General features: G+C 43.9%; 1 long non-coding RNA gene across 3 annotated transcripts in view; it reads right to left on the bottom strand.

Annotated features, from left to right (window-relative positions):
- Window positions 1–10,652, bottom strand: part of LOC104914651 — a 25,708-nt gene that overhangs the window by 9,449 nt on the left and 5,607 nt on the right. For 2 of the 3 annotated variants that reach the window (XR_004162099.1, XR_004162097.1), the window contains 3 exons: window positions 8,898–9,026; window positions 7,050–7,211; window positions 7–4,351 (listed from right to left, as the gene is read on the bottom strand). This is a non-coding gene — a long non-coding RNA (uncharacterized LOC104914651). Of the gene's footprint in view, window positions 1–6; window positions 4,352–7,049; window positions 7,212–8,897; window positions 9,027–10,652 lie in introns of those variants that run through there. The other variant, XR_004162098.1, reaches the window with a different exon arrangement.

Here is a 10,652-nt window from a genome sequence, read left to right as displayed (position 1 = left end):
CTAATCCTGATTTAAAGTCGGTGTTTGTCCCCACAGTTCTTGATAATTAGTTCCACTGGTTAATTACCCTCACTGTTAAACATCTGCACCTTATTTATAGTCAAAATTTTGTCTGGCTTCCAGCTTCCAGTTGGATCATATTACAGTTGCATCAGCTTAACTGAAAAGCCTTCTATTATCACATTTCTGCTCGCTATGTCAGTACTCAGAGACTGCGATCAAGTCATCCTCTCTCTCAACTTTGTCTTCGTTAAGCTAAACAGATGGAGTGTCTCCACCAGTCTGTCACTACACGCCACATTCTCCAATACTCAGTCATTTTGTTCTGTAGACTTTCTTGGGTTCCTCCTCACCCCAGCCACAACCTTCCTGAACTGTTAGACACACTGATCTTTTATAGGGTCTTTCTAGATAGGAAGTCTAGGATTCCAGGTAGGATTACAGCCTATATTCTGTTTCTGAATGTAAGTCTTTAAGTTTGACTGTACAGAACAACACATTTGTGGTTTGCATCTATCTCATTAATCCATCCCACACTGCCTTGGTGACATATCCGTTTTACTCTTTAGCCAGTATTCTCAGCCTTACAGAGTTTTCTGGGACTGGGGGCTCAGGCATCACTTTCCTCTGCTGAAGTTCCTCTTGCATGAATGGATGGAGGCAAGGAACAGGAACTGCAGTGAAGGTGGGGGGGGCAGCACTAAGCTTTTGCTTCTGACTTATGTTGAAGGCCTAATCTTTTCCACTGCAGTCCATAACGCTGAATGGTTCATTTTGATTATAAAATAAGTTATCCTTATGGATGAATAGTGTCTAGATAGCCAGTAGTTTTTGGTTTTCCTTCACCACAGTGTATGACAGAAATATCCTGCCTAGCTGTAAATAACCTGGGTATCTAAAGCACCGCTGCATCACAGAGTCTAGCCAGGGCACATGATGCTGTTTCTCACCACTTCCCATGGGAATCACTGCCTCCCATTGATTCCCAGATAGCAGCAAGTATGCCACTAACGGTTCACAAACTGCTTCATGGAGGGCCACCAAAAATCCAAGCTGGTGTTGCTTGTACTGTTTCTCTAAGGGAGACACGAAGCAGCTTTCCCTATGCCTGCACATGACACAGAACAGGGACTGCAGCTCTACGGCACAAGCTACTTTTGTTTGCATAACCACACGCACAGCATGGGAGCACATGCAGCTCTGAAGCACAGAAATGCATCTCGCCCGGAGGCCTATCTCCCAGCTCAGGAGCAGAACTGTAGCCTTATTTCCCCATGGTTCCCAGAACTGTGTGCTGAACCCTGAGCCTGCACTGCTGGTGAAACCCCAAATAGCAGGATCAATGTTTCTAGGTTGTCAGTCCCCAGGTATCTGGCAGCCGGCCAGGAGTAAGCCAAAAGGTGGTAGTGTTCCTGGATAGCAACAGAGCATTGCTGTCCAATGACTATTGGCAGAAGGGTTTCGGAGGCAATTGCCCTGTTGGATTTGCCCACTATGTGAAAATGCCCAAGGATGCCGGTGAATTGCTGGTTACAAACACTGTGAACACTGCTGCTTTTTGATCACCGTGTTGGGAAAAGCAGCCATCTTGCAACTGGGGGTGACCTGTGTTTTGGGTAATGCACATGGAGCTGAAATTGTGCTGCACAAAGCCTTGTGACTCTTTACATGAATGGGAGCTTTGCCAGTGACCTCACTGGATCTATGATTTCATCATGACATCTGTCATGCATTAGCTACCTCAGTATCAATGTAACAGGCTGAAAACCAAGACCTGGCTTGTGCTAGTTCAGAGGCAGTGGAGGAAAACTGGATATCAGGATTTGGGGGACAGCCAGACCCAGATACAGCATTTTCATCACTGATATAACTGCATCAGGCTTGGGACAGTGGAGCTTTTATTGTACTAACAAAAATGATCCCAAGTGAAAATACATTGGTGCAAAACCACTGGGGAGAGAGGCTTGGTTTTCATGTCAGTGCAATTGGGATGCACTGCCAAATTCACAAGTGCACCCTAGCATTCATTTCACTAACTCTTAGAAAACACTATGACTAAAATAAAAGTACGACATTGTTTCACTACCACATGGACTAAAACTTTTTTTTATAGCATGAGATATAATTTTCAGTTGTAGAATAACGTTTAAAAAAGCAGTGTAAACAACTGATCACAGAGATGTAAGTAAAATTAACCACAGATGCACACACACACACACAAAAAAAACCAAAAGTCTCCTCACAACTCTAAGAAATACCCCAAATATTGGGACTTAGCAGCACAAGCCTGATAAACATTTCAGTTTTGAGATAGGAAAAAAGTCCTGGCTTGAAAACAGCTTTGCCTTTCTGCATTTTTTTTTCTCACAGTCCAAATAACAGTGAAGAAGAACCCAATCCAATTCCCATAGGTCTCATTAATGAACCTGTAAAGGGAATGTTTTAGAATTGCTGAGGGCTCTCACTCCATTTAAAGCGTGTAACGAAACCAAGAATGACTTATCCTCGCTGTTTTGAGAGCGTATAAAGTTTGCACTCAGAAAGATGCAGCTGGAAAACTCTGGCACAGACAACATGCTACATCTCCTGGGCTTCCCAAACTCTTGGTGCAAAGCCAGAGTGCCTGCCCACAGAAAGTGGAGAACCTCCTCTGCCACCAGTCCCATTCATTCCAGCAGGATGATTTCCAGCCCAAGGGGTTCAACTTCCCAGCTGTTCCCATGCTTCTTTGTATCCCCACATTGGGCTTGCTTTTCTGAGTTGCACTGATGAAGTTTTGCACACCCCTGCTTAAGCTGAACAAGAATCAAATGGTGTGACACAGCGGTTGCTCTGTCCAGGGACTGGCAGGAGGTTCTGGGCCTGAAGCACACTTTGCTTCTCCCCCTGCTGAGGCTCCTCCTCCTGGGATGCAGTTCCCAGATGCAGCAATGGTACTCAATGCTTAGGGAACTGCAGCCATTCATTCCCAGGTGTGTGAAATGAAGATCCCGTTAACCCACCCACGAACCAACCTCACCTTTCCTTGCAGCACTTTGAAAAGATGCAGCCTAAGCTACAGTCTGGTTCTCCATGCTATTGCATTTTTCTATCTCTGTCCACGTGGTTCTTATGTGCCAGGCAATACCAGCGTAGCTGATCCAAAAGGAGCTCTCTGCACTGGGGATCCCAGCTCAGCACAACGCAAATAAAGGGCCAGATGCAAACCTTTATTTTGGGCTCTCGCCATCTCCAATTGACATGAGGAGAGCTAATTTTGTTCCAAGGAAAATGAAGACTGTGTTTTACCTCCCACGTCCTTCACATAGTCTGTTTTTGTTTTCTGAGACTGGGGTTACTCAGGCTTTTATCTAGGTCTTATTTAGGAAGGCTGAATTGCTCAGTGTCTCCTGCTTCTTCAAATCCAGTCCTTGCTCTTCTCGGCAATCACGTCTTTTAATGCCATTTATAAACTGATCGAGTGCTGTCTAAAAACTGTTTCTATTTTTCTGTTGTTTCCACTGCTCATGCTGAAAAGATGCTTCAGAATCTCTTATTTCAGTTACGCTTTTTTTGCTTAGCACGATGGCAACTCCAAATAAGGGAAGGCAGTCCGAAAGGAATAAATAATATTGTGTGGAGAAGAAAAGCAACTAACCTACACATTATCATTAAACAACAGGACGTGACAGGCAGTGTAATGTTTCTGGTTTTGTTGTGAGTCAGGAAGATGAAGGTCATGTGATATCAGCTCTCTCTGCAGCACAATAAACCTTATTAACATTATAAGATAAAAATAAATATTCAACAATTATGGGAAAAAGGGTCACACGTTTGCATCTGCTAGGGATTATTGACAGCAGTCTGACATTACCGTCGGCTGAACCCACTACTCTGTTTTGTCCAGAGTTTCTAAAGCCATTATATAATGATCGGTCTAATAAAGTCTAGATTAGAGGCATTTCTCTTGTGTACAAAGAGACTGGCTTTTGGGCTGCCTTGTGGAGAAGCAATATTATCCTTAGGGAGAGAAAGGGTTAGTTGTCTCTAGCAGTGATGAAAAATGTAAACTGTCTGAGGCCATTTCAGACCTCTGGCAATATTTTATGCTAACAGGTTTATGTCTGAATTAACAAAGTTCTCTAACCACTTAGTCTGTTACAACACAGTTATTTTCCAACCCCTTCCTAGGAAAGCGTGTGCAAACCTAAATTTGGATTGTGTTTATTACCATTTGCAATCACCTGGTGTCAGAGGCCACGTGAATCCTGCGAGTTTACCTGATTTGAGTCTGCTGCATCTAAATGTACCTTCCAACTTGTTTCTTCATGCTGTGCATGTCCGGAGTGTTTTGCAGTAATACCATAAGCCCCTACAAGTGCATAGAGTGATAGAAAGGAGCAGAGTAAGATACTGTCCCTTGGGTACTACGTAGCTAGGAGGAAGGTGCTGAATTTGAATCATCCTGCATCCACTGACCCAGCATCAGAATGCAAGCTGCCTTCTTTTTCTTCTTTTGTCCTTAAAAAGGGACAAAGGAGCGCTAGGGCAGAGGGAAGGTCACGGAACTAAAAGATGCTATTAAGGCAGGTAGCACTGAGGTGTAAGTCCTCTCGCACACCACTTTACAGCAGGCGTGAAGATTCAGCACGTCTACCAGCTACTGCCTGCCATAAGAAGGCAAAGTGCCTTGCCTTCTGCTGCTGCAAAGCCTGGGATCACAGACCGAGGAGTGAAAGACCTCAGCCCAGCTTCAGCTGTCCTGAATGAGGCCCATGAGTTGTTCACAGCAGGGGGGTGCCCAGCAGCCTGTGGAGTCCCCAGAGGCAGGAGTTACTAGCAGATACGGGCACTGCGCAGGCACAGCCAGGCTTCCCCACACCGAGCTGGCCCAGCACGGTGCATCACCTCGTGTCTTCTATGGCTCATTGCCAGTTAATTAAAATCTGAAAACTTTAGTCAGCTGGAACACCCATCTTATTTTCGCTCTGTTTCAAGAAACATAGAGCTGATTTCAACCCTGGGGGGATCTGTCTGTGTTGGCCTCAGAAACTGTTTTCAATTTAAAAAAAAAAAAAACTTTGCCTACAAACACTTTTTTTTTAATCTGAGAGGCAATAGCAGTTTCATTCGGCTACCAGAGGCTGGGCTCAACTGTTCTTTGAAGCCGGTTTGTACAAGGCAGTTTTGCAAACCATTTCAAATAGAAGTTAAAGCCCCATTTACATTAGCATCTTTGTCAAAGAGGTTGTGTTTAGCTTCAGATCATTAGGGAAATTATAAGGCATTTTTCCTCTTGCCTGCTCAAGCCAGACCTGAGATCTGCGCTATAGATTTGGGGCAGAAGGACAATACTGCGGTGCTGCAGTCTTGAAAGCAGCTTCCTCAGCTGTGTCAGGGCCTGCACAGAAGAGGAGGCCAGCCCTTGCAAGAGGTGAGGAAAGACAGTTTGGCTGATAGAGGCTTCCAGATAAAGACATGATGTTGATGGGTTGGACTAGATGATCTTTTCCAACCTTAATCATTCTATGATTCTATGACATATCCAGTTGTGTTACAGGCAGCTGGTGAATCACAGTCCCAGTTGCATTTTATCCAAAAGCAACACGCACACTCGGGACACCTTGCAAACAATACTGCTGACCCCAGGTAGCAGGGCTGTAACTCCTGTGAGTACTGCTGTAGAGTTGCTCCCCTGATGGGGACTGGGTGCCGTCAGTACTACTTGTTGCCCAAGGCCAGATGGGTCTGAACTGAGCACCCGATATTGTTTTAAATTCTTTGTCAACCAGATGGGGGCACAGGCAGGATAGTGTGCCTCAGCTTTTAGAACAGCCCTGTACCTGTAGCTTCTCCTTAGGATTCCTGCTTTCATTGAGATTAATGCAACTTGATAACCCGGGATTCAAATAAAAGCAAATTTTGTGAAGTTATGCAGAATAGGTATGGTCCAAATGAGCTTTGGCCTATCTACATTAGCAAAGAAGTGACTTAACTGGCCACCCATGTGAGCAGTTTTTCTGTGTCTGCCCACAGATGTCCCAGTATTCGCTGCTTTAGTCTGCAATGGCATCAGTTTCCAGGAGTAGTTCACCAGTTCACCACAACAGGGTTACAGCAAGAAAGATCTCCAGGTAGGGGCATAGATCCTGCCCAGTCTTAAATGAATAACATCTATCTGTAAGCTTCTGTATCATATGGAAGTTCAGAAGCAGAAACATGGAAGCACGTGGACCTCAGTTTGGAGCATGTATTGCATAGAGTTGCACAATTGCTTAGGATTGTCACATCCCTTATGAAAAGAGAGCATTTGTTTTATTTTCCTTGGAGGAAGAAAACATATTTGTCTTGACATTATTAAAGAATCAAATCCTCCATTGTGTCCTACTGACTATTAGCTTTTACTGCGTTTAGACTCTGCCTGAGTAACACTTTTCTACAGTGCTTCTAAATCCATGAATAGATATGGGTTGAGCTTATGTCTGGAGACATAAGGATTCTTCCACACAACTCTGACACTATTCTCATTCCTTTGCCTAACACAGTTTAGTCCATATGCAAAGTACTAGCCACCAGCAATCCATACTGCAGTCCCAAGGGGCTTCAGAGGAGAGAGAGAAAGGGTATACTTCTCGGGCAAAAGCTTGCTTTTTGCTGTCTTGTGCAAAATTCTTATGAGAATTCAGCATTCAAGAGTGCCTTTTTCTTATTTGCTGTATGTCAGAGTGGTCCCCTAGCCAATGCTAGTCAGTGGAAAAGACATCATCCTCTCCAGACCCTTCTGATACTTACTCTCAGCCTGAGCTAGCCTGCTTTAGAAGGACACGGTCTCTTAATTTTAGATCAACAACGTTTTGCTCTTAGCCATTTACCTTGAAATCACTCTTACATCAGGTGAAAATAAAATACAAATGTAAATATTAATATGCAACTCCCGAAGCAGACCACACAGTTTAAAAAGATGCACACATGGAAAGGCTTCAGTCTTTCTGTAGCCATTCTGGTAGGTCCAGAGAGACTCAAAGCTTTCCATCAAAATGCATTCACTTCTTCTCCAAAAGCTTAATTACCTTAAATGTTTCAAAAGGCAGTCTTGCTGTTCCTCCAATGAAAACAAGCACTCTCACTCAGAGATGCAAATGTCAATGCTCTAGACCAAAGCATCGCATCCTGTTCTTGTCTTGACTAAATCAGCAACTCCTTCACTTAGTGAGGGTCAAATCCTCCTTCCCCTAGAAAAAAAAAAAAAAAAAGTCATGCAGTGTGACTCATCTTCAGTGCAAGTGCCTCTGCCTGTTACGTGCTGTATTCTATTTCGCTCCAAACATTAGCCAACACACTTACTACAAGCATCTGCTAGGGACAAACACATATCGTTCATTAATCATTCTTGACTGAGACCAGACATCACAGTTGTTGTCTAGTTGTGCAAGGTGACAGTAGGATGGAGGGGTTCTACCCTAACATTCTCTTTCCAAGACTACAAGAACAGTCTTATTTCCTACTTGCCCCAGACTCCAACCCCTGGGATATGTGTTCCCACTCCCTAGCAGCAAGGGAAGAATGAGTAAGTAAATAGGAAAGCTGCACTGAGACACTGTTGTCCATTTGTAGGGCGGATGTTGGCTACCAGCAATGTAGCCAGTGCATATAGAAAGGGAAAAAGAGGAGAGTAGAAAGTACTCTCCTAGCTAAGCCTGCATCTAAGCTGGTCTCTTTGGTTTATGGCTGTCTGTGAGTTCTGAACACCACTGTATTCCACCTTTCCTCTGTTTCAGAAAGATGCATGTAGTGTTGTGAAGCAGATACTCCCAAGCCCTCTCTCAGAGAGCCGATTCATTTATTTTCATGCAGAGATGGGAAAAAAAAACACTTAGCATTAAACAGAGTGTTCTCAAACATGATGTTTAGCAGTGCGCCTGGCAGAAGAAGGGCTAGACAAAGCTACTTGGTTACCGTGACAAGATGATTAAGGGAAAATGATGAATGTCTGCAATTGGCTGAACTTGGTCCTCTGAAGACCCTCTCTAGACCTGTGTTGGGCACGAAAGCACTCCAGCTGCTAATCCTCTGCCCAGCATTGTGAAGATTTCTCCACAAAATTTTCTTCCACTCACCAAAATCATTCTTCCACTCATTCAACCAATCCCTGTTCTATCAGGGCCTACAGCTGCCTTTACAAGCATAATAGGGATGCCTTGCCAACCTTCCTCTCCATGGGCCACAATTTATCCTGTCTTTCAAGAGGCATATCCTTTTTTAAATCCTTCTCAAGTCCAATGGAAGAGTCAGAAGCTCTCTGCACAGTCTAGGGCATTTGTCAGGGCAGGGCTGTCCAGCCAACATGCATAAAATTGCAAGAGGCTCTGCAAAAACCCTCATCAGAGTCAAATTAAATTGCTGTATCTTTCTTCAAGGTCATTTTTAAAACTGCCTTCTGCAGGGAGACCTTTCTAGGAGGTTACTCTCATCTCCTGCCAGAATCAGAGATCCATATTTCCCTTTAGCACTCTCTCACTGATTGCTCTCCCTGTAGAAATTACTCTCCTTTATTTGAGACTAATACACTCAGCTTTCTCAAGCCCAAGTCAAGGCAAGCTTGTGGGCCCTGCATAGATCCCCTGTGGAATCAGAAGGGCAGCATGCAGATACAGGAGCTTCTCTGCATGCAGCCCAGATCCAGCTTAGTGTTCCCATCTCTTCCCCAGTCAGATGGATTAGAAGAGAACCAGCTATCTGCTACAATTCTGCGAGGAGGAGAAGTTCAGGATGAGTTTCCTGTCTTGGATAAAACTCACATCTGGCCTTTCCTTACATAAAAAGCTGTTTTGAAAGACAAATTATTGATTTTGAATGATGAGGTGGCATCAAACAGCGCATTCATGTACTGCTGAATGATTTCTCAGTGAAAGATGCACCTCATCGGGACCATCTGCTTCATGGTACAGTGTGATCAATTCATTCTGTTGTCCTCAGTCTCTTCACTCTTAGGCTGGTTCTCCATTTATGTTCCCACAGTGACTGTAACAATTCCCCCTCGTTTGTACCTAGAAGAGAAGACACAGAGGTTTAGTTTTCAAAAATAAAGGAAGAGCCTTTCCAGCAGAATGTAGCACAACATGGTCTTTTATCCCACAGGGACAACTGTAAGGGAGCCCTCTTTAGGTGCGCAGTGTTCCTCACATTACAGCTTTCTTTTCTAAATAGGGCAATGAGGGACTGAAGCAAATTTTTAAGCTTCCTGGTGCTATCTCTGCCCCTATGGCATCTCTATAAAGAAAGGACAGTGGATTAACCACAGACTAAGAGGAGGAGAACTAGTTTAGCAAGCCATGGCCAATTTTTCCATCTCCTGGTGCAGCATAGCATGTTGGAGTTCAATCCAATCTGTGCACTGAATTCCATGCCCTTGACCTCTTTGCTTTTCATTTATGCCTCTGTCACAGTTAACCAGATACCATCAGATAGGCCAGAAGTGAGCTGTTCCACTGTGGGTGTGCTTCAGGAGGAGCCAGCTCTGACCAGTGAGAGCTGTTGGGAAGAAACACCTGACAGTAGGAAAAAAAAAAAGCCAAGTCTAAGCATGAGAAGAAAGCTGAGACAAAATTCCCCATAAAAGGCCATCTACTGCTTACACCCACCTCTCCTTAGACAGGAAAACCTCTTAAAAGACCTCTGCTGATTTTGACTCTTTGAGGCTCCCTAGATGTACGTCTATACGTGTGAAGCAGAGAGAGGGAGAGGCATGTCAAAGCATTGCTTTCTCTCTACTAACGGTTGCAAACAGACCCAGCACCTAGAGCATGAGATAGCATCGTGCCTGATTTACATCAAAGCTACTGCTACCTCTTCTTCACAAAGAAAAAAAATCCAGCATGCATTTCAGTTATTTAATTCTCAGCTCTAGGTACAGCACAAAGCAGCATTCAAACCATGGATAATCACATAGAAGAACACCCATCGAGTGATCAGGTGCTACTTATCGTTCAAAAAAATCCTCCATTTCATGATCTCCCATTACCCAACAGGGCCCTTGGACCTTTTACTGATAGCAGGTGCTAAGCATTTACAGCCTTCTGCACTTTCCTTCTACACACTGACTGTATTGCTGTACAATTTCTAAGCCTCCCTGAGATTGCTAAGCACTAGCAAAGATCAAGCCCCATCCAAGGGTAGAAGATGGTGAACATTCCACGTGTGCTCGTGTTACAGCACTGATGCTACATTGCCAGCATTAATCCTCAAGTAGAGGGAGGATCCAGGCGCACTGCATTGTATGTGCATGCCCTTACATTTGACATCTTCTGAGCTCACACAAAGTTAACCTGTCCATTCCTGTGCCTTCACTGTTGTTGTAACATCGGCACTAATTTTTCTAGGCCATAGGGGGAGAGTGCAATTTTCTCTTCTTCAAAAAAAGTGGTTTTTCATGGTTTGTTTCCATAAAGCCCAATGCATTATGCATTATCTCATTCAAAGGTAAATAGTGGATACACACATGGATGAAAGATTAAATCCTGGAAATTCTAAACAATTGGCAGGAGGCATAACCATGGCAAATTGATTCTGCTACCCCTCTGCAAAAAAGAAATGAAAGATATTTGTGCATTTTTTTAAATGACATGTAAGATTTAAAGACATGTTGGGTTTGGTTTCTTTGATTCTTTTTTTTT

The sequence above is a fragment of the Meleagris gallopavo genome, chromosome 1, assembly GCF_000146605.3.
Source record: "Meleagris gallopavo isolate NT-WF06-2002-E0010 breed Aviagen turkey brand Nicholas breeding stock chromosome 1, Turkey_5.1, whole genome shotgun sequence".
Lineage (NCBI taxonomy): Eukaryota > Metazoa > Chordata > Aves > Galliformes > Phasianidae > Meleagris > Meleagris gallopavo.
Note: the sequence above shows the minus strand (reverse complement) of the source record. Positions and strands in the feature narration are given on the sequence as shown.